This window comes from Polypterus senegalus, chromosome 13, assembly GCF_016835505.1.
Source record: "Polypterus senegalus isolate Bchr_013 chromosome 13, ASM1683550v1, whole genome shotgun sequence".
Taxonomy (NCBI): Eukaryota; Metazoa; Chordata; class Cladistia; order Polypteriformes; family Polypteridae; genus Polypterus; species Polypterus senegalus.
In genome coordinates this window covers 96617674-96637940 of record NC_053166.1, presented here as the reverse complement: position 1 = coordinate 96637940, position 20267 = coordinate 96617674, and the positions used below count along the sequence as shown (strand labels likewise).

The 20267-nt window shown below is 40.4% G+C and overlaps 1 protein-coding gene across 1 annotated transcript in view; it reads right to left on the bottom strand.

Moving 5' to 3' along the window:
- The window catches only part of hspbp1 (HSPA (heat shock 70kDa) binding protein, cytoplasmic cochaperone 1), a 97403-nt gene that overhangs the window by 37770 nt on the left and 39366 nt on the right, over positions 1-20267 (bottom strand). The window lies entirely within an intron of this gene.

Sequence of the window (20267 nt, the reverse complement as noted above, 5' to 3'; positions counted from 1 at the left end):
GAGGACTGGGACTGTGTGAAGTGGGTTTTAGCCTCACTTGGGGATGCTAAATTTAAAGGGGGAGAGAAAGAGAGCAGGATTGATCTATACCTAATCTATCCTATTAATCTTTGTAATTATAACTACCAACGTAATAATAAGCTGCATGGCAACAACTCTAGGGGAAATAGGAAATTAAGGCCGAAGCTGTCTCACTTCCAGTTAAGACTATAAAATGACATCAAAAACTCAGAATCAGTGTCTCCATGATGGGACAGTTAACTAAGTCAGCTGGAATGTTAAAGGCCTGAATCACGAATTAAAGAGAAAGAAAGTACTTTCTCACCTAACAGGTCTAAATGGTAAAATAGTATTTTTACAGGAGACCCACTTACGAAGCAAGGATCAGTTCCGGCTGCAAAAAGACTGGACGGGCCAAATGTTCCATTCTAGTTTTACGAAGAAAACTAGAGGTGTGGGAATTCTCATACATAGAACAGTACCATTTGTAGCATCAGATGTAGTATTGGATCCTGAAGGGAGATATGTAATGGTCATGGGAGACTTATCTAACTGCAAAATGATTTTGCTAAATGTTTATGCACCTCACCTCCTTGAACCGTCACCTTATCGTGGTGGAGGGGTTTGCGTGTCCCAATGATCCTAGGAGCTATGTTGTCCGGGGCTTTATGCCCCTGGTAGGGCAACCCAAGGCAAACTGGTCCTAGGTGAGGGATGAGACAAAGAGCGGTTCAATAAACCTCTAATGAAGAATACAAACCTTGGACGACGTTTTCCCTTGCCCGGACACGGGTCACGGGCCCCTCTGGAGCCAGGCCTGGAGGTGGGGCTCGATGGCGGCGCCTGGTGGCCGGGCCTGCACCCATGGGGCTCGGCCGGGCACAGCCCGAAGAGGTAGCGTGGGTCCTCCTCCCCATGGGCTCACCACCTATGGGAGGGGCCAAGGAGGTTGGGTGCAGTGTGATTTGGGTGGTGGCCGAAGGCGGGGACCTTGGCGGTCTGATCCTAGGCTACAGAAACTGGCTCTTGGGACGTGGAATGTCACCTCTCTGAAGGGGAAGGAGCCTGAGCTAGTCTTGCGAGGTGAGAGGTTCGGCTAGATATAGTCAGACTCACCTCGATGCATAGCTTGGACTCTGGAACCAATCTCTTTGAGAGGGGCTGGATTCTCTACCACTCTGGAGTTGCCCCCGTTGAGAGGCGCCGAGCAGGTGTGGGCATACTTATTGCCCCGACTGGAGCCTGTGCATTGGGGTTTACCCGTGGGCGAGAGGGTGGCCTCCCTCCGCCGGGTGGGGAAGGGTCCTGACTGTTGTTTGTGCATATGCACCGAACAGCAGTTTGGAGTATCCACCCTTTTTGGAGTCTCTGGAGGGGGTGCTAGAGGGCATACCTTCTTGCTCACGTGGGCAATGACAGTGAGACCTGGAAGGGCGTGATTGGGAGGAATGGCCCCGATCTGAACCGGCGGTGTTTTGTTATTGGACTTCTGTGCTCGTCATGGATTGTCCATACGAACACCATGTTCAAGCATAAGGGTGTTCATATGTGCACTTGGCACCAGGACACCCTAGGCCTCAGGTCGATGATCGACTTTGTGGTGTGTCGTGGACTTGCGGCCATATGTCTTGGACACTTTCGGGTGAAGAGGCGGAGCTGTCAACTGATCACCACCTGGTGGTGAGTTGGCCGATGGTGGGGAAGATGCGGTCAGACCTGGTAGGCCCAAGCGTGTTGTGAGGGTCTGCTGGGAGCGGCTGGCAGAGTCCCCTGTCAGAAGTAGCTTCAACTCCCACCTCCGGCAGAACTTCAACCCGTCCGAGGGAGGTGGGGACATTGAGTCGAATGGGCCATGTTCCGTGCCTCTATTGTTGAGGCGGCTGACGGGCTGTGGCGCAAGGTGGTGGTGCCTGTCGTGGCGGCAATCCCGAACCCGTTGGTGGACACGGCGGTGAGGATGCCGTCAAGCTGAAGAAGGAGTCCTATAGGACTTTTTGTCCTGTGGGTCTCTGGAGGCAGCTGATAGGGACCGGCAGGCCAAGCGGAGCAGCGGCCGGTTGTTGCTGAGGCAAAACTTCGGGCATGGGAGGAGTTTGGAGAGGCCATGGAGAGCGACTTTGGACGGCGAGGAGATTCTGGTCCACCGTCCGGCGTCTCAGGAGGGAAGCAGTGCAGTGTCAACACGTATATGGTGGGGATGGTGCGCTGCTGACCTCGACTTCGGGGCGTTGTGGGTGGTGGGAGGAGTACTTGAAGACCTCCTCAATCCCACTAACATGCCTTCCAATGAGGAAGCAGAGCCTGGGGACTCTGAGGTGGGCTCTCCCATCTCTGGGACTGAAGTCACCGAGGTGGTCAAAAAACTCCTTGGTGGCAGGGCCCGGGGTGGATGAGATCGCCCGGAGTTCCTTAAGGCTCTGGATGTTGTAGGACTGTCTTGGTTGACCGTCTCTGCAACATCGCATGGACATCGGGACAGTGCCTCTGGATTGGCAGACCGGGGTGGTGGTCCCCTCTTTAAAAGGGGACGGAGGGTGTGTTCCAACTATAGAGGGATCACACTCCTCAGCCTCCCTGGAAAAGTCTATTGGGGTTCTGGAGAGGAGGGTCCGTCGGATAGTGAACCTCGGATTCAGGAGGAACAGTGTGGTTTTAGGCCTGGTGGCGGAACAGTGGACCAGCTCTTCACCCTTAGCAGAGTCCTGGAGGGTGCATGGGAGTTTGCCCGACCGGTCTACATGTGTTTTGTGGACTTGGAAAAGGCATTGACCGTGTCCCTCGGGAATCCTGTGGGGGTGCTCGGAGTATGGGGTACGGACCCCTGATAAGAGCTGTTGGTCTCTGTACAACGGTGTCAGAGCTTGGTCCGCATTGCGGCAGTAAGTCGAGCCCGTTTCCAGTGAGAGTTGGACTCCGCCAGGGCTGCCCTTTGTCACCGATTCTGTTCATAACTTTTATGGACAGAATTTCTAAGCGCAACCAGGGTGTTGAAGGGGTCGGTTTGGTGGACTCAGGATTGGGTCACTGCTTTTGCAGATGATGTTGTCCTGTTTGCTTCATCAGGCCGTGATCTTCAGCTCTCTCTGGATCGGTTAGCAGCTGAGTGTGAAGCGGCTGGGATGAGAATCAGCACCTCAAATCCGAGAGCATGGTCCTCAGCGGAAAGGGTGGAGTGCCCTCTCAGGGTTGGGGGAGAGATCCTGCTACAAGTGGAGGAGTTCAAGTATCTCGGGGTCTTGTTCACGAGTGAGGGAAGAATGGGCGTGAGATCGACAGGCGGATCGGTGCGGCATCCGCAGTGATGCGGGCTCTGCATCGGTCTGTCGTGGTGAAAAGGAGCTGAGCCGTAAGGCAAAGCTCTCAATTTACCAGTCGATCTACGCTCCTACCCTCACCTATGGTCATGAGCTATGGGTAGTGACGAAAGAGCGAGATCGCGAATACAAGCGGCTGAAATGAGTTTCCTCCGCAGGGTGTCTGGGCTTTCCCTTAAAGATAGGGTGAGAAGCTCAGTCATCCGGGAGGGGCTCAGAGTAGAGCTGCTGCTCCTCCGCATCGAGAGGAGTCAGATGAGGTGGCTCGGGCATCTGATCAGGATGCCTCCTGGGCGCCCTCCTGGTGAGGTGTTCGGGCACGTCCAACGGGAGGAGGCCCGGGGAAGACCAGGACACGCTGGAGGGACTATGTCTCCCGGCTGGCCTGGGAGCATGGATTCTCCCGGAAGAGCTGGAAGAAGTGGCGGGGAGAGGAAGTCTGGGCCTCTCTGCTTAAGCTGCTGCCCCGACCCGACCTCGGATAAGCGGAAGAGGATGAATGGATGGATGGATGGATGGATGGATGGATGGTTTATGCACCTAATGTTGATGATAAGGAATTTATACACAATTTATTTGCATCTATTCCCAATCTGAACACTCATAAAGTTATAATGGCTGGGGACTTTAATTGTGTTCTAAATCCACTTTTAGATAGGACTTCCTCCACAGGGAGCGGCATCTAACACGCAAAGATAATTACAAAGTTTATAACTGATCACAACTTATCAGATCCCTGGAGGTTTTAAACCCAAATTCAAGAACATATTCTTTCTACTCACCAGTACATCATTGCTACTCAAGGATTGATTACTTCTTTATAGACAATAACTTCTTGCCTAAGATTAAATCTTGCAAATACGATGCTATTGTTATTTCTGACCATGCACCTATGATCTTGGAGCTAAAATTACTAAGCCCCATACACTCACCCTGCAGATGGCGCCTCAACCCGCTTCTATTAGCTGAGAGAATTGTATGGAATTTATATCCAAACAAATCAAATTCTTTCTAGAGACAAATACATCCCCGAGATCTCTGCAGGAATACTCTGGGAAACTCTTAAGGCCTTCTTAAGAGGACAGATTATCTCATATCTTTCCCACAGAAATAAATCCGAAGCCAAGAGAGTAGCAGAGATAAAAGCGAAATTACTAAAATAGATGAAGAACATGCCAGACTACCAAGCGAGACTCTACATAGGAGGAGGCAGGCTCTACATTCAGAATTAAACCTCTTGACAACTAAAGAAACTGAACAACTAATCTACAAATCCAGACATCATTATATGAACATGGAGAGAAAGCTAATAAGCTTTTAGCTCAACAAATTCACAAGCAAGAAGTGCATACGCAATCTCGGTAATCACCAACACGAACGGAGATAAAATCTAAGAACACAAAAATATAATGCACACTTTCAGAGACTACTATAAATCCCTATATACTACTGAGTTTAAAGAAGACAATACACAATCTAATGCATTTCTGGATACATTACAGATACCACAAATAGACGCTTTTAGTGTGGAGGAACTTGATAAACCTCTGGCATTAACAGAATTACTAGATGCTATAAAGTCACTCCAAGACGGGAAAGCAGCAGGCCCTGATGGCTACCCTGCAGAATTTTACAAGAAATTCTCCGCTCAGCTAGCTCCCCTCCTATTAGCAACATTTACAGAAGCCAGAGATAACCAATCTCTCCCACAAACCTTTCGCCAAGCACTAATCACTGTTTTCCAAAACAAAATAAGGACTTATTACAATGTGCATCATACAGACCAATTTCACTTCTGAATAACGACGTTAAAATACTCTCTAAAATCATAGCTAGAAGGATGGAGAAAGTGCATCCCTCGGTAATATCACAAGACCAAACTGGATGTATTAGGGGCCGACACTTATCTTCAAATCTTGGCCTGTTTAATGTAATATACTCACCAACTAAATCAAACACCCCAGAAATATTATTATCATTGGATGCAGAAAAAGCATTCGACATGATTGAATAGAAATACCTTTTACTACATTGGAGAAGTTTGGGTTTGGCCCAACATTTGTGCATGGATTAAATTACTGTATACTAACCCAGAAGCTTCAGTTTGCATCAACAACATTTGCTCAGACTACTTTAAACTAGAGCGTGGCACTAGACAAGGATGCCCTTGTCACGCTGCTGTTTGCAATTGCCATTGAACCACTGGCAATACATTGTCGAAATACTGATCAGATAAAGGGGATTAGCAGAGAAGGACTGGAACAGAAAATCTCATTATATGCAGATGATATGGTACTGTAAATATCGGACCCAGAAAATTCTGTGCCTGCAGTCTTAGCAGCACTCACAGAATTTCAAAAGATCTCTGGTCTCAGAATTAATCTGAATAAAAGTGTACTCTTTCCAGTGAATTCTCAAGCATATAATATTAGATTAGATACCCTACCTTTTATCATTGCAGAACAGTTTAAATACCTAGGGTAAACATCACAAGTAAACATAAAGCTCTTATCAACAAAATTTCACGTCTGCATGGAAAAAATTAAACAAGACTTGCATAGATGGTCAACCCTTCATCTCACACTAGCTGGAAGAATTAACACTGTTAAGATGAATATTCTTCCTAAGCTCCTTTTTATTTCAAAACATCCAATATACATTAATAAATCATTCTTTAGCAATTAGATTCAACAATAACCTCATTTATTTGGAATTCAAAACATCCACGCATCAAAAGCGACCCTACAAAGACAAAAGGCAGAAGGCGGCATGGCTCTACCTAACTTCCAGTTTTATTACTGGGCAGCAAATATACAGGTGATAAGAACCTGGACACAAATAGAAGAACATACACAGGCTTGGACCACAATAGAAGTAAAATCCTGCAGTACTTCTTTGTATTCCTTGCTCTGTGCTCCAATAAACACACGTTATCGGCAATATACAAATAACCCAATTGTGCTCCACTCACTTAGAATCTGGAACCAATGTAGAAAGCATTTTAAGACGGAGAAGCTTCTATCTGTGGCACCTCTGCAAGAGAACCACCTCTTTCAACCTTCACAAACATATGCAGTTTTAATATCTGGAAAAAATTTGGAATTAACTTGCTTAGAGATCTTTATATAGACAACGTCTTTGCATCCTATGAACAATTACATTCCAAATTTAACATTCCAGCTACACATTTCTTTCACTATCTTCAAATCAGGAACTTTGTTAAACAGAACCTTCCAGATTTTCCTCATCTTGCACCCTCATCCATGCTGGAAAAATATTGCTCAATCTCAAGGACTTAGACTCCATCTCTACAATATATAAAATCATTTTACAATCCATCCCTTTCAAAGATCCAAGAGGACACTGGGAAAAAAAATCTCTCAATTAATATATCAGAAATGGAGTGGAAAGTAGCAATGCAGAGAATTCACTCGAGCTCCACATGCGCAAAGCATACAATTATACAAGTCAAAATTATATATCGAGCACATTTGTCTCGACTAAAACCAGTGGCGGCTGGCCAATAGAGGGCGCTAGGGCGCCGCCCTCCCTGAACCACACACACAAAATAATAATTATATAAATTATTTAAATGTATAATTATATGATGTGATATATTAGAAAATCTTCTGTAAAAATAAATGTTTTCACCATCACCATATAACTTCTCTGCCTGTCAGCACGCGTCTCAATTTCAGCTGAGGCGATCGAGATCTCGCCCAAAGGAGGCGGGTCTTTGTAGAATTTAGTCAAATGCTGATTCAAGATATAAATATATTCAAGATGTGACATAAAATTTAGCCAATCAAGCGTCCTCAAATCTTAACTGAAATGGGCGATTTTCTGTAAGCCCCAAGCAGCTAAAATCAAGGATGGTCTGTAGTGGCGCAATTTTCAATTAACATTCACGTGACAATGGTGGACTCAGGTGTTGTTAATTCGGACACGAACCCAACTCTGTTCAATCTCTACTCAATATCCGTTTGAGAGAACTTTGGCAGAAAAACTGAAGGTAAAGGAGCTGGGTCCAGATCAGCCTAACCTCTTAATCAGACAGCAGATAAGCGAAAAAGGGAAGAAGTACACTTGAAGCTACTCTTCCAGTTGGTACACCAAAAGGCCTGGCTATGTGGATGCGTTTCTGCTAATGCCTTATTTTGTTTCCCGTGCTTGTTGTTTAAAGCAACTGGGACAGATCCTGCTTGGACAGTTACGGGAGTGAGAGATATGAAGCACCTGTCCGAAAGTAAGAAAACATGAGAACACCAGGACACACATGGATAATTCCGTCAAACTAGCCATTTTGGGAAGAGTAAACATCGCTACTCAGTTAGGCGCGGTCACAGGATTGCGATAAGAAAACACAGCGAGGAGGTAGATAAAATGGTATATTTTATCCAAGATAATTGATTGTGTTAAATTTTGTGGGGCTTTTGAGTTGGCCTTGCGTGGAGCGCGATGAGACTGACTAGTCAGACAACCCTGGCATTTTAAGGGTTTAGTGGATTTTGTTGCCTAAGCTAGACAGTGTGCTAGACAGTTTGTTCCTGTACAAATAAGTAAAAAAAAGATGCAGTTTTTTTTTTCCCACCACAGTTATTTTCCTGTACATGGTTGTCCTCACATTTTGTATGTGTGTGTGTGTGTGTATATATATATATATATATATATATATATATATATATATATATATATATATATATATATATATATACTGAAATAATTGATCAGACATGATTTAATAATGTTCTTTAACTTTGTCTGCATTGCAATAAATCATATTGCTTTGATTTGTGAAGAATTGTTTGAGAAATTGTTTGCTGTACCACAGCCCCACCTCAAAACATTTTCACCAGCCGCCACTGACTAAAACTCTCCAAAATGTTTCCAGGGCATGATCAAACCTGCGAACGTTGCAACCAAGTCCCAGCCTCACTGGGTCACATGTTTTGGTCCTGCACCAAATTAACATCATTCTGGACCAAAAGTTTTAATTACCTTTCAGACAGCCTTGGACTCACAATCCCTCCTAACCCATTAACAGCTGTGTTTGGGGTTCTTCCAGAGGGGCTTAAAGTGGAGAAAGACAAACAAATTGCGATTGCATTCACTACACTTTTGGTAAGCAGACTGATTCTGATAAAATGGAAGAACCCAAACTCTCCTCTTTTAAGTCAGTGGGAAACTGATGTGTTATATTATTTGAAATTGAAAAAAATCAAATACTCAGTTAGAGGATCTGTACAGACTTTTTTCAAAACATGGCAGGAGCTAATCAGTAACATTTTAAAATAAGGTCATGAAGGACAGAGAATTTATTAATTTAGTTATGTTTACAAGCCTTAAATTTTACGCTGTTTGGCTTGCGCTCTCTCTCTCAGGGGTGGGGATCGATCTGTTCTTAACTCAATTTTTAAGTATTCAGTAACTTTATAAGCTTTTATTTTCTAGTGATGCCCGATATGCCCTGTTAAACTCCACTGTAAAGTGCTAGTAAGGTCAAGATATTTTTTTTAAATTTATAGAAAATGCATAACATTAAAACTCAATTTCATGTGGCAAATGCATGTATATCATGTTTGTAAAGAAATCATTGACAAAGTTATCCCTTAAAGCACCTGTAAAGCATGTGTGGATAAAGCTGTATACATGGGACTATAAAGCTGATATGCTTATTATTCATACATGCACCATAGTTAGCTATAACTATGTAGTAAAGGTGAACCAAAGGAATTTCCATAATGTCAATCACATACATAAATGAAGAAAAACAAATAAAAAATGTAGCACTAATATTAAATGGGAAAAAATCTTGTGGCTTCAAGAGAATATATTATTATACCAGGATAGATTATAAAGAGAGAGTTATTTGAATACTTAGGAATTTTCAACTTTGCTTTAAATATACAGTACTAGATATACAAGAACAGTACTTACTCCTAAGTAATTGTATCAGGCAAACACTGCCTTCCTAAATACTTGTACTCAGTATTGGCCTCATTACATGGAATTCTCCAAGTACAAAACAAGTATTCTTCCCCTCAGTGTAGTGCTGGACAGTATGACCAAAATTCTATATCATGGTATTTTTCAAAATTATACTGGTTTCACGGTATTCAATGGTATTTTTTTTCCCCATGCATGAGTTAACCACATTTTCCACTGCAATTAATGCAGTAGACTGGCTAAGAATAACCTATTCCACTGTCATGAGAACTGTACATTGTACAAAAAAAGCATTGTAATGTGCACACCAGTACTAATATTGGTTTTCATGGCACCATAAAGTGATAGTTTTCAAGGAGGGGGCACTAATGAGGCACTAATGAAGAGAAGGAATCACATTGCATGACAGTTGCAGTTAAAATATGGAACCTTTTAATTGAACAAATTTTGCAAACAACAAACTAAAATGTTGACAACATATTGTCAACCATCGAATGAGGCATTTAAACTTAGTAAAATATCCAGAGGTGCTTGTCAAAAGTTGTATTGCACTGAACAATGTCTTAGAAAAGAAATAAATAGTAAAATTTTTGTAAACAGAATACACTTTCTAAAGTGACTTTTTAAACAACTTTACCATCATTAAACTCCATAATATTTAAACCACTAAATAATAAAAATAAAATAAATAATAGTGCAACTTCCAGTAATACTGTTACTTCAAAACGTCAAGCCCAGGTACATTGCACTTGTTTTATTTTATTTTGCCGAATACTGACATCTTTACCAAATAAACCATCATTAAGGCAAATTGCATTAATATTAACCTTGCTTCAAGCTAAGCTATACACATAAATAATAAAACGGCAACTTGAATTTATAATGGTATTTGTGGTATAGTGGGTCCGTGGCTCCAAAAACAAAAAAAGGTCAGTTTTTAAATCCAGTTCGCCACGTCCGTCTCTGTGGGCGCGACTGCATGACCATGGGAAGCTGATGAGGTGATTGGGGTGAGTCGCACACGATCGTTCTCAATTGCTTCATCGGCTTACTGAGGCATGTGAATAAGGCGCTGCACCCACTGAGACGTATATATTTGGGCCAGCAGGATAGGGGGAAGGAAAAAAAAAAAAGAACACAAGGAGCTTAAAGAAGGGAAAAGGCAGTCATGGGAGACGATCCAGATACCAGGAAGGTGAAGGCAGCATGAACTGGGGCTCCGTGAGGGAGTGTAGGCTGAGGCGATCTAGGTGCTGTTTCACACCACTGACTAAGCGTGTAGAGTGGGGTGACCAAAATGTAAGACCTTCCAATTGATCTGAGGAGCAATTGAGTGAGCACGAAGGAAGACGGGAGGTGTGCTGACCTCAGATGGTCTGGCTGCGCAGTGTGGCGGCAGCCAAGACAGGGGTTGGCAGAAAGCAGTTTATGCTGCAAAGGCTACTCCAGCAACACCAGTGAAGGGTGAGCCTTGGAGACAGAAGGTGGTGTGCTGCAATCGGGCGAGGAGAGAGACTGCATTTTTACCTCTATTTTAACGGATTTACTTATTATGGATTTTATCCCCATGTTTCACTGGTTTTATGGATTTGCTATTTATTTGGGTACTGTATTTTTCTGAACACTGCACAATGGACACTTTAATTTTACTTTTGTCTGTTTTTAACGAAAGCACTTAAGCACTTTCCACCATCCCCTGGCTTCAATGAGATTTCTCAGCTCATTTTGGTCATAACTATCGAGGGTGCTGGTTCAAAAGACTCCCATGTGGGAAGATGGAGTCTGTAGGGGACCGGCATCTTCACACTATTACACAGTAAACAGGTACATTACATAGTATTGAAAAAATAATAAAAAAAAACAAGTACAACTTGGCTTACAGTATTATCCAGTAGTATAGAAACAGTATTCACACATTTGAAAATAATGGTCCACATCCGACCTTTTAAAACCAAAGTATATTCAGACAACAGACACAGCACCTTTTTTTGTCAAAATTTCTTCTGTGTCATCATGTTCAACATAATCATCTGCTACAGTTTCCATTTAGAAATGTTCTCAGTCCATTTTCACTGCTCAATACCTCCACTAATGCAGTTACTCCATCGTATCCCTGATTCGCAGTGCAGCAGTGAAAATGGTCCCCCCTTAAACAATTTCCTGCCGCTCCACGTTTCCGAAAGTTGTTTAGGCTATTTAAACCGATGTTCCGATACAAGAAAAATCCGTATCATAACAAAAATAAAACACGTTTTTTGGTATGAGCCAGTAGACCGCCCAGCACTACCTCAGTGTAAACAACAAAGATTAAAAAAATAAAATCTTAGTCATAAATATTAAACTTTCAAAGCCAGTACAAGTGGCCCTCGGATTATGAGCAAGAACCTTTCCTGCAGACATTTCTAACCCAATTTTCTATGAAAGTTGAAGTATACATAATACTATTACTTATTTTATAGAGAAACATTTCAAATGTATTAACTACATGACAGTGAAGCATTATTACTGATTTAAATCACAAAATACAAATAATTTAAACTAAAAACTTTTGAACCATGCATATGTACAGTATGTCAATCTTTATAAGGAAATACAGTCCCGATCAAAAGTTTAAGACCACTTGAAAAATGGCAAAAAATCATATTTTGCATGGTTGGATCTTAACAAGGTTCCAAGTAGAGCTTCAACATGCAACAAAAAGAAAAGGGAGTGAGACAAAACATTTTTTGCGCATTCAATTAATTGAAAATAACGATTAAATTGAAACAGGCTGTTTTACAGCTGATCAAGATTTTAGGACCACATGCCTTTAAAAGGCCAAATCTGTGCAAAGATGTGGATTCATTGTCATTTTCTGTCAGGTAGTCACACGTTCTGATGGCAAAGGCAAAAAAACTCACACTTTTTGAACGTGGTTGGGTTGTTGACCTGCATAAGCAGGGTCTCTCACAGCGCGCCATCGCTACTGAGGTGGGAACAAAAAAGTCAAGTGGAAGACCCAAAAAAATTTCACCAGCCCTTTGCCGGAGGATCCAATTGGCTGTGCGTCAAGACACTGGACGATCCTCGACCCAAATTAAGGCTGTTACTGGTGCTGACTGCAGCCCCATAACCATCAGACGGCATCTGAGACTGAAGGGCTTCAAAAACAAAAAACGTCTTCAAAGACCTCGTCTCCTTGAACGCCACAGAAGTGCTCGTTTGGACTTTGCAAGAGAGCACCAAACATGGGACATTCAAAGGTGGAAGAAAGTTTTATTCTCTGACTAGCAAAAATACCCATGCAGCGGAGAAGTAGTGTGTTAAAGAAGTTATGAAAAAGAAAGGAAACATTTAAAAAAAAGTAACATGATTGTCAATGTAATTGTTTTGTCACTGTTATGAGTGTTGCTGTCATATATATATATATATATATATATATATATATATCTATCTCAAAATACCCGTGCTTCGCTAGCGATGTCGTGTGTTAAAGAAGTTATGAAAATGAAAAGGAAACATTTTAAAAATAACGTAACATGATTGTCAAAGTAATTGTTTTGTGTATTTGGTGGCAGCGTCACAAAGTTGTTTTTTTCTAGCTGAAAATGTACCACGACGTCTGACACTCCTCCTTTTTACTGTTTTCTCACAGCATAAATTGCTGCTGTCATAATGGGTTTGAGTTTACACACACACATATACATATATAAATATATATAAATATATATATACATATATAAATATATATATATATATACATATATAAATATATATATATATACATATATAAATATATATATATATACACATATATAAATATATATATATATATACATATATAAATATATATATATATATATACACATATATAAATATATATATACACATATATAAATATATATATACACATATATAAATATATATATATACACACATACACATACATATATATATATACATATATATATATATATATATATATATACACATGGTGGAGACAATTTCCCCACATCAGTCAATTCCCCACATTCCCAACTCCCCACAATTTACAATTCCCCACATTTGCAATTCCCACATTGCAATTCCCACATTGCAATTCCCACATTTGCAATTCCCCACTTCCACAACTCCCACATTGGGATAATATTTATTATAACCATAGACTAATGTACTATATAAGACAGTCCATATAATGATACAAAAGCGTGCCCTCCGTTTCCCCACATGAGCATTATTTTATTTAAAAGCGCTACTTGTTAATAAATATGTAAAAATACATTATCCAAGCATGCATTTTATATACAATTTGCCCTTTTAAAAATTTGAAACAGGTAAGTTGAATTCTATTATTTTTGAATCTTTCTTAAAACATGCTAAAGCGTAACATTTTTGATTTTTATCTTTTTTAAATTACCAAAATTTGTAATTTGTGCCAGTGGAGGATGTCAGAGGCCTGTTCAATGACTTGATAGCAGAGTTCCCTGATGAGACAACTACAATGACCTTCTTGCCTACTTTGAATCAACCTACATTACTGGAGTAAGAGGCAGAGATGCAGTGTTTCCCATTAGAATCTGGAATCACTTTGAAGCTGCTGCTACTGGCCTACCAAGAACAACAAACTGCTGTGAAGGGATACCACAATTCACTGAGAGCCCTGTTTCACTGCAGTCATCCAGGTGTGTGGGATCTTCTGGAAGGTCTGAAGAAGGACATAGCCATCCACAGCAAGACATTGGCTGATGACAGATGATGGCAGACCACAGCCAAAAAAGGAAGAAGTATGAGACCCTAAATAGCAAAGTAATTGAGGCTGTCAAGGGTATGCCAATCAACAGGATAAGATTAAGTATTTGAGAAAATTGGCCAACATGCAGTTTCCAAAGTAACCTTTGTGTTTAGTAGTTTCTGTGTACTTTAGTCATTTCTTGTCAATTATTAATAGTTTTTTGTACTGTACATTTAGTTTAATGATTTTCTTTTTTATTAGATAAACCTGTACAGTGGAATTATTAGCAAATGGAATGGGACCTTATCTAATTCATTATTTTGTACCAAGCATATTTTGTATTAAACTCATTTTGTTCATTTGTGTATATCAGTTACTTGTATTTTGTAATCAGTAATGCATTTCAATAAATTGTCATGAAATAAAACTTTTGGAGATTAATTACTACTATTTGCATTTTAGAATTCCTTCATTATATTATTAATTCAGTGCACTCCATATTATCCCAATGTGGGGAGTTGTGGAGGTAAGGGGAATTACAAATAATGGGGTAACAATGTGGGTGAATAATGATGTGGGGAATTGGGAATGTGGGGAATTGACTAAGGTGGGGAGTTGTCATGGAACCCATATATATATATATATATATATATATATACATACATATATATATACATACATATATATATATATATATATACACATATATATATATACATACATATATATATATATATATATATATATATATATATATACATATATACTACATATATATATACATACATATATATATATACATATATATATATACACACATATATATATATACATATATATATATATATATATATATATACATACATATATATATATATATATATATACATACATATATATATATACATATATATATACATACATATATATACATACATATATATATACATACATATATATATATACACATATACACATATATATATACATATATATATATATATATATATATATATATACATATACATACATATATATATATATATATATATATATATACATATACATACATATATATATATATATATACATACATATATATATATACATATATATATATATACATACATATATATATATACATATATATATATATATATATATACATACATATACATATATATATATAATGTAGAAAGGTGTGTGTGTATAATATATATATATACACATACATACAAACATACACACAGGTGTATATGTGTATATATATGTATGTGTCTATATGTGTGTGTATAGCTTTGGTCACTGAGTGCAAGGGAAAAATAATAAAATATAGTCTATAAGTTATTAAACAGTAAAACATTAACGTTTTAAGAAGTACAGGTACATTGAGCACTACTGGAGTGGTTATGGTAAACTACATTTTAAAGACTGTGTAACACAACAGGTAAGTAGTACTAACAGCAGCTAAAATGTATATGGATCATCTCGGTAGTAGATCCCTTTGAAAGGTGCTACACACGGCTGTGGTATAGAAATTACATTTTCTATGCGAACATCCAAATTTCTGCCTCTGGTAATGTGCCTTACCGGCATTACCAGCAATTAAAGAAAATTAGTTTTGTGTCCTCTGCAGTGTTAAGAGAGAAAGGCTTTGGTTTGGGATAAAAGGAAAAAAGGTGTAAAGAAAGGAAAGTTGCCTTTTTTCTTTATAGTATAGAGAGATGTGTTCGCTGACAATATGAGCGCCTTTTGGGGACAGTCGCGGTGGGTATTGTGTAGACTGGTGAGACATCCCTGCCATTAATCGGCTGTGATGGCACTGTCAGTCCTCCGGTCCTGTGCGTGTCTTCATAATCCGAGCTGACGACCTCATAATCGTATATGTGCAAAAGAAAGTGTGAAGCGCCTTAATATTAGTTTGCCGCGGTGTAGAAAAGGGGTCCTGTGTTTGCACTTGTCTGGGCTATAGCTCAGGGGGAGGATGAAAAAAATTAAAAGTGCTCACTTTGACTTAAGGCAGAAGCGCAGTCAGCGTCTCAAAGGCCGGAACAGCTATGCTCGCGTTCCGGCTGCTCGACTTTTGCTGGGCAGGAGACCCCACTTTTTGTAGACACGTTCACGATATCAAAAGTCTCAGCGCTCTTTGGAGGTCATTCCCGGGTCTTCCCTGCGTGGAGTTTGCATGTTCTCCCATAATCCAAAGACATGCAGGTTAGGTGGATGGCGATCCTACATTGGCCCTAGTGTGTGCTTGGTGTGTTTATATGTGTCCTACGGTGGGTTGGCACCCTGCCTGGGATTGGTTCCTGCCTTGTGCCCTGTGTTGGCTGGAATTGGCTCCAGCAGACCCCCGTGACCCTGTGTTTGGATTCAGCGGATTGGAAAATGGATGGATGGATGGATGGATGAAATATCATATATACCTATGTCTCTGTTTTTTTGTCAGTCTGGCTTTGACATCATGGACCATAAGGTGCATACTAATTCAGCGGGAGCAGGAACACCCAATAAAACTGAATAAAAAAAATTTAAGTGACAATGAGAAACCAAGAAGGCAGATTCATCAGTGTTTGTGTGTCAGCTTTTATCCCTCCAGATCAGAGAATTTCCGGTTTGATTGTGTCGAAACACCACTCCCATCCACAGTTATTCCCACTTTCAAATAAAAACTAACAGCGTCAGATCTGGGTTGGCGGGGTTGTATCCTGATCATGACTTGTTTTGTTATACTTGTAACTTTTGTGAAAGTGTTTATTTGATATTTCAACTTCAGTCTTCACACATTATACACTTCATGTCTACATTTTGTCAATTATTACTAAAACATGAAAAACGTTTCTGTTTTAGCGATGTGTTTACACAGATCGTTGTAGACATGGATCATACATGAAATGAATGTATCTCAAATGATGATATATTATTTACCCTCTACAACTCCAGGCACTTCATTCCAAGATAAACACTGAGCACTGAAAACCTTCTATGGGAATTGAGCGTCAGTGGTGCACAGGGGATAGGATAGAAATCTGCTTGCTGCTTGTGCCGATTGATACATTTACAACACAAAAACGCTGGCGGAATGGTGCAAATGGTTTTAAGGTGGGCCAGGATTACGTGTTTTTTTGTAGGCTTGGTAATTCTAGTGTTAAAACAAGAACACTGCTTAACACTAGAATTACCAGAGCCTACGAAAAAACTCGTAATTCCGTCCCACCTTAAACTGCTTCTTAAATCCCTTCACACCTCTCCGCCAGCGTCCTTTGTCTTCTAAATGTGCTGATAAAGAGAAGCTTGGAGCAGCCAGCTATTCCATCCCCCCACCAATTTAGAACGTGCCAAACTTCTCCCAGCTCATGCCTTGATTGAGTATCTGGGAGTGAAGTGGAGTTTTAGAGTGGAAATAATAGATCGTTATTTGGAACATACGCATTTCATGTCTGTTCCGTTTCTACAGTAATCTGTGTCTACACACTGTTAAAACAAACGTTTTTTATATTCTAGTAGTAGATGACAAAATGTAGGCATAAACTATATAATGTATGAAGCCTGAAGTCCAAATAGCAAAGAAACATTTTCACAAGAATAACACAATTGCGCTTTTATTCAAAAATATAACTGCAGAAACAAAAAGCCGCCTTAACATGCGACATTGACACCAGTTTATTTTAACTGCCTCTGTGGTTCAATAGACTCAGCCCCCGCTTGGGAATCGAAGGGTCACGAGTTCGATCCTGCGCCCCTCCGTTTTGAGAAGTAAACTGCTCTTAGTCTTACTGTTTTAGAATAAAAGCATACATTTGATTTCAGTCTGTAAAAGCCGGTGCAATTTATGATCCTTGTAAAGGTTAGCTTTTTTTTTAATTCACTTTTCATTCTCTCAGTCGCGTTCAGAATCAATCCATACAACCCCATCTGACACGGCTGTTTTCACTAAAGACGCGCTATAGCTCTGCAGTGTACCACGATGCATACTAACGCCAAACACCAAGCCCCCGGTTCTGACACACAGCGCGCTAGAAGCTGCCTTCTTCAGTATCTCACCGTCACTTGCTTTTCTTTTTATTCAGTTTTATTGAGTGTTCCTGCCAGTCCCCGCATGTTGCTGTATGCTGTTTCTTTTGTACTCCAGGACATGCAGAGGAAAGAATGGTAAAGACCAGTAACTTCGGCGATACGTATATGCAATCATCAGACACTCCCCATCTGCCCGTGTCGTTCAAACACAGGAACATATATTGGTGTAAAGTATAACAAAAGTGCACTTTTATTCAAGTGCACTTTTTCCGTCGCCTTTTCTGTAAGAAGCAATGTACACACTTCTCTCTATGCTGTGGTTTCTATTACACACCTGAAAGAAAGAGACAATATATGTGAAAATATAATCGCACTAATGCAATATTATTTGAAAACGAACAGCGTCAGATCGGGTGTGAATTTATGCAGGAACTGGAAATTCTCTGATGCCGGACCTTCCCCAGGGAAGAAAGTACAGTGTCAGGTGCTCATTCAGTGTAATAGGAACCATAGCACAGAGAGGTGTGTACACGGCAACAAGTAAATGTAGGAAGGACGGTCCTTGGGTGTGTGGGAACTGTTAATATTTGAATGTGATGATTTTATATAGCACGGAATGAAAATCTGCACTTCTTAGCATTGCACCATGCAAGCTGTCGTATCAATCGCCTACTGTAACTTGCTTTCTTTTTTCTTCGGTTATACAGGTAGTTTTGAATAAAAGTGCACTTGTTTTGTTTGCAAATGAAGTGTCTGCGTGCACTTTTCGTGGCATTACACGTGTATTTTTTGAGCATGTCCGTTTGAGCAGTATAAAAGTATTGAAAAGTATAACAAAACAACGGGCAGATGGGGAGTGTCTGATGATTGCATATAGCGCCGAACTTACTGCTCTTTACTATTCTCTCCTCTGCGTGCCCTGGAGTACAAAAGAAACAGAATACAGACGCGCTATAGCTCTGCGTTGTACCACGATGCATACTAACGCACCAAAAAAGGGTTCTGACACACAGACGCTGGCGAAGCTGCCTTCTCGTATCTCACCGTCACTTGATTTTCTTTTATTCAGTTTTATTGAGTGTTCCTGCCAGTCCCGCATGTTGCTGTATGCTGGATATTTTCACATGTATTGTCTCTTTCTTTCAGGTGTGTAATAGAAACCACAGCATAGAGAGAAGTGTGTACATTGCTTCTTACAGGAAAAGGCGATGGAAAAAGTGGACTTGAATAAAAGTGCACTTTTGTTATACTTTTACACCAATATATGTTCCTGTGTTTGAACGACACGGGCAGATGGGGAGTGTCTGATGATTGCATATAGCGCCGAAGTTACTGGTCTTTACCATTCTTTCCTCTGCATGTCCTGGAGTACAAAAGAAACAGCATACAGCAACATGCGGGGACTGGCAGGAACACTCAATAAAACTGAATAAAAAGAAAAGCAAGTGACGGTGAGATATGAAGAAGGCAGCTTAGCCAGCTTGTGTGTCAGGGCCGGGGTGTTTGGCGTTAGTATGCATCGTGGTACACTGCAGAGCTATAAGCGTCTTTAGTGAAAACAGCCGTGTCAGATGGGGTTGTATGGATTGATTCTGAACGCGACTGAGAGAATGAAAAGTGAATTAAAAAAAAGCTAACCTTTACAAGGATCATAAATTGCACCGGCTTTTACAGACTGAAATCAAATGTATGCTTTTATTCTAAAACAGTAAGACTAAGAGCAGTTTACTTCTCAAAACGGAGGGGCGCAGGATCGAACTCGTGACCCCTCGATTCCCAAGCGGGGATTAAGTCTATTGAACCACAGAGGCAGTTACAATAAACTGGTGTTAATGTCACATGTTTAGGCGGCTTTTTGTTTCTGTAGTTATATTTTTGAATAAAAGCGCAATTGTGTTATTCTTGTGAAAATGTTTCTTTGCTATTTGGACTTCAGGCTTCATACATTATATAGTTTATGCCTACATTTTGTCATCTACTACTAGAATATAAAAAACGTTTCTGTTTTAACAATGTGTTGACACAGATTACTGTAGAAACGGAACAGACATGAAATGCGTGTGTTCCAAACAACAATCTATTATTTCCACTCTAAAACTCCACTTCACTCCCAGATACTCAATCAAGCTGAAGTTCGTGCACGTTCTAAATTGGTGGGGATGGAATAGCCGGCTGCTCCTAGCTTCTCTTTATCAGCACATTTAGAAGACAAAGGGCGCTGGCGGAGAGGTGTGAAGGGATTTAAGAAGCGATTTAAGGTGGGACGGAATTACGAGTTT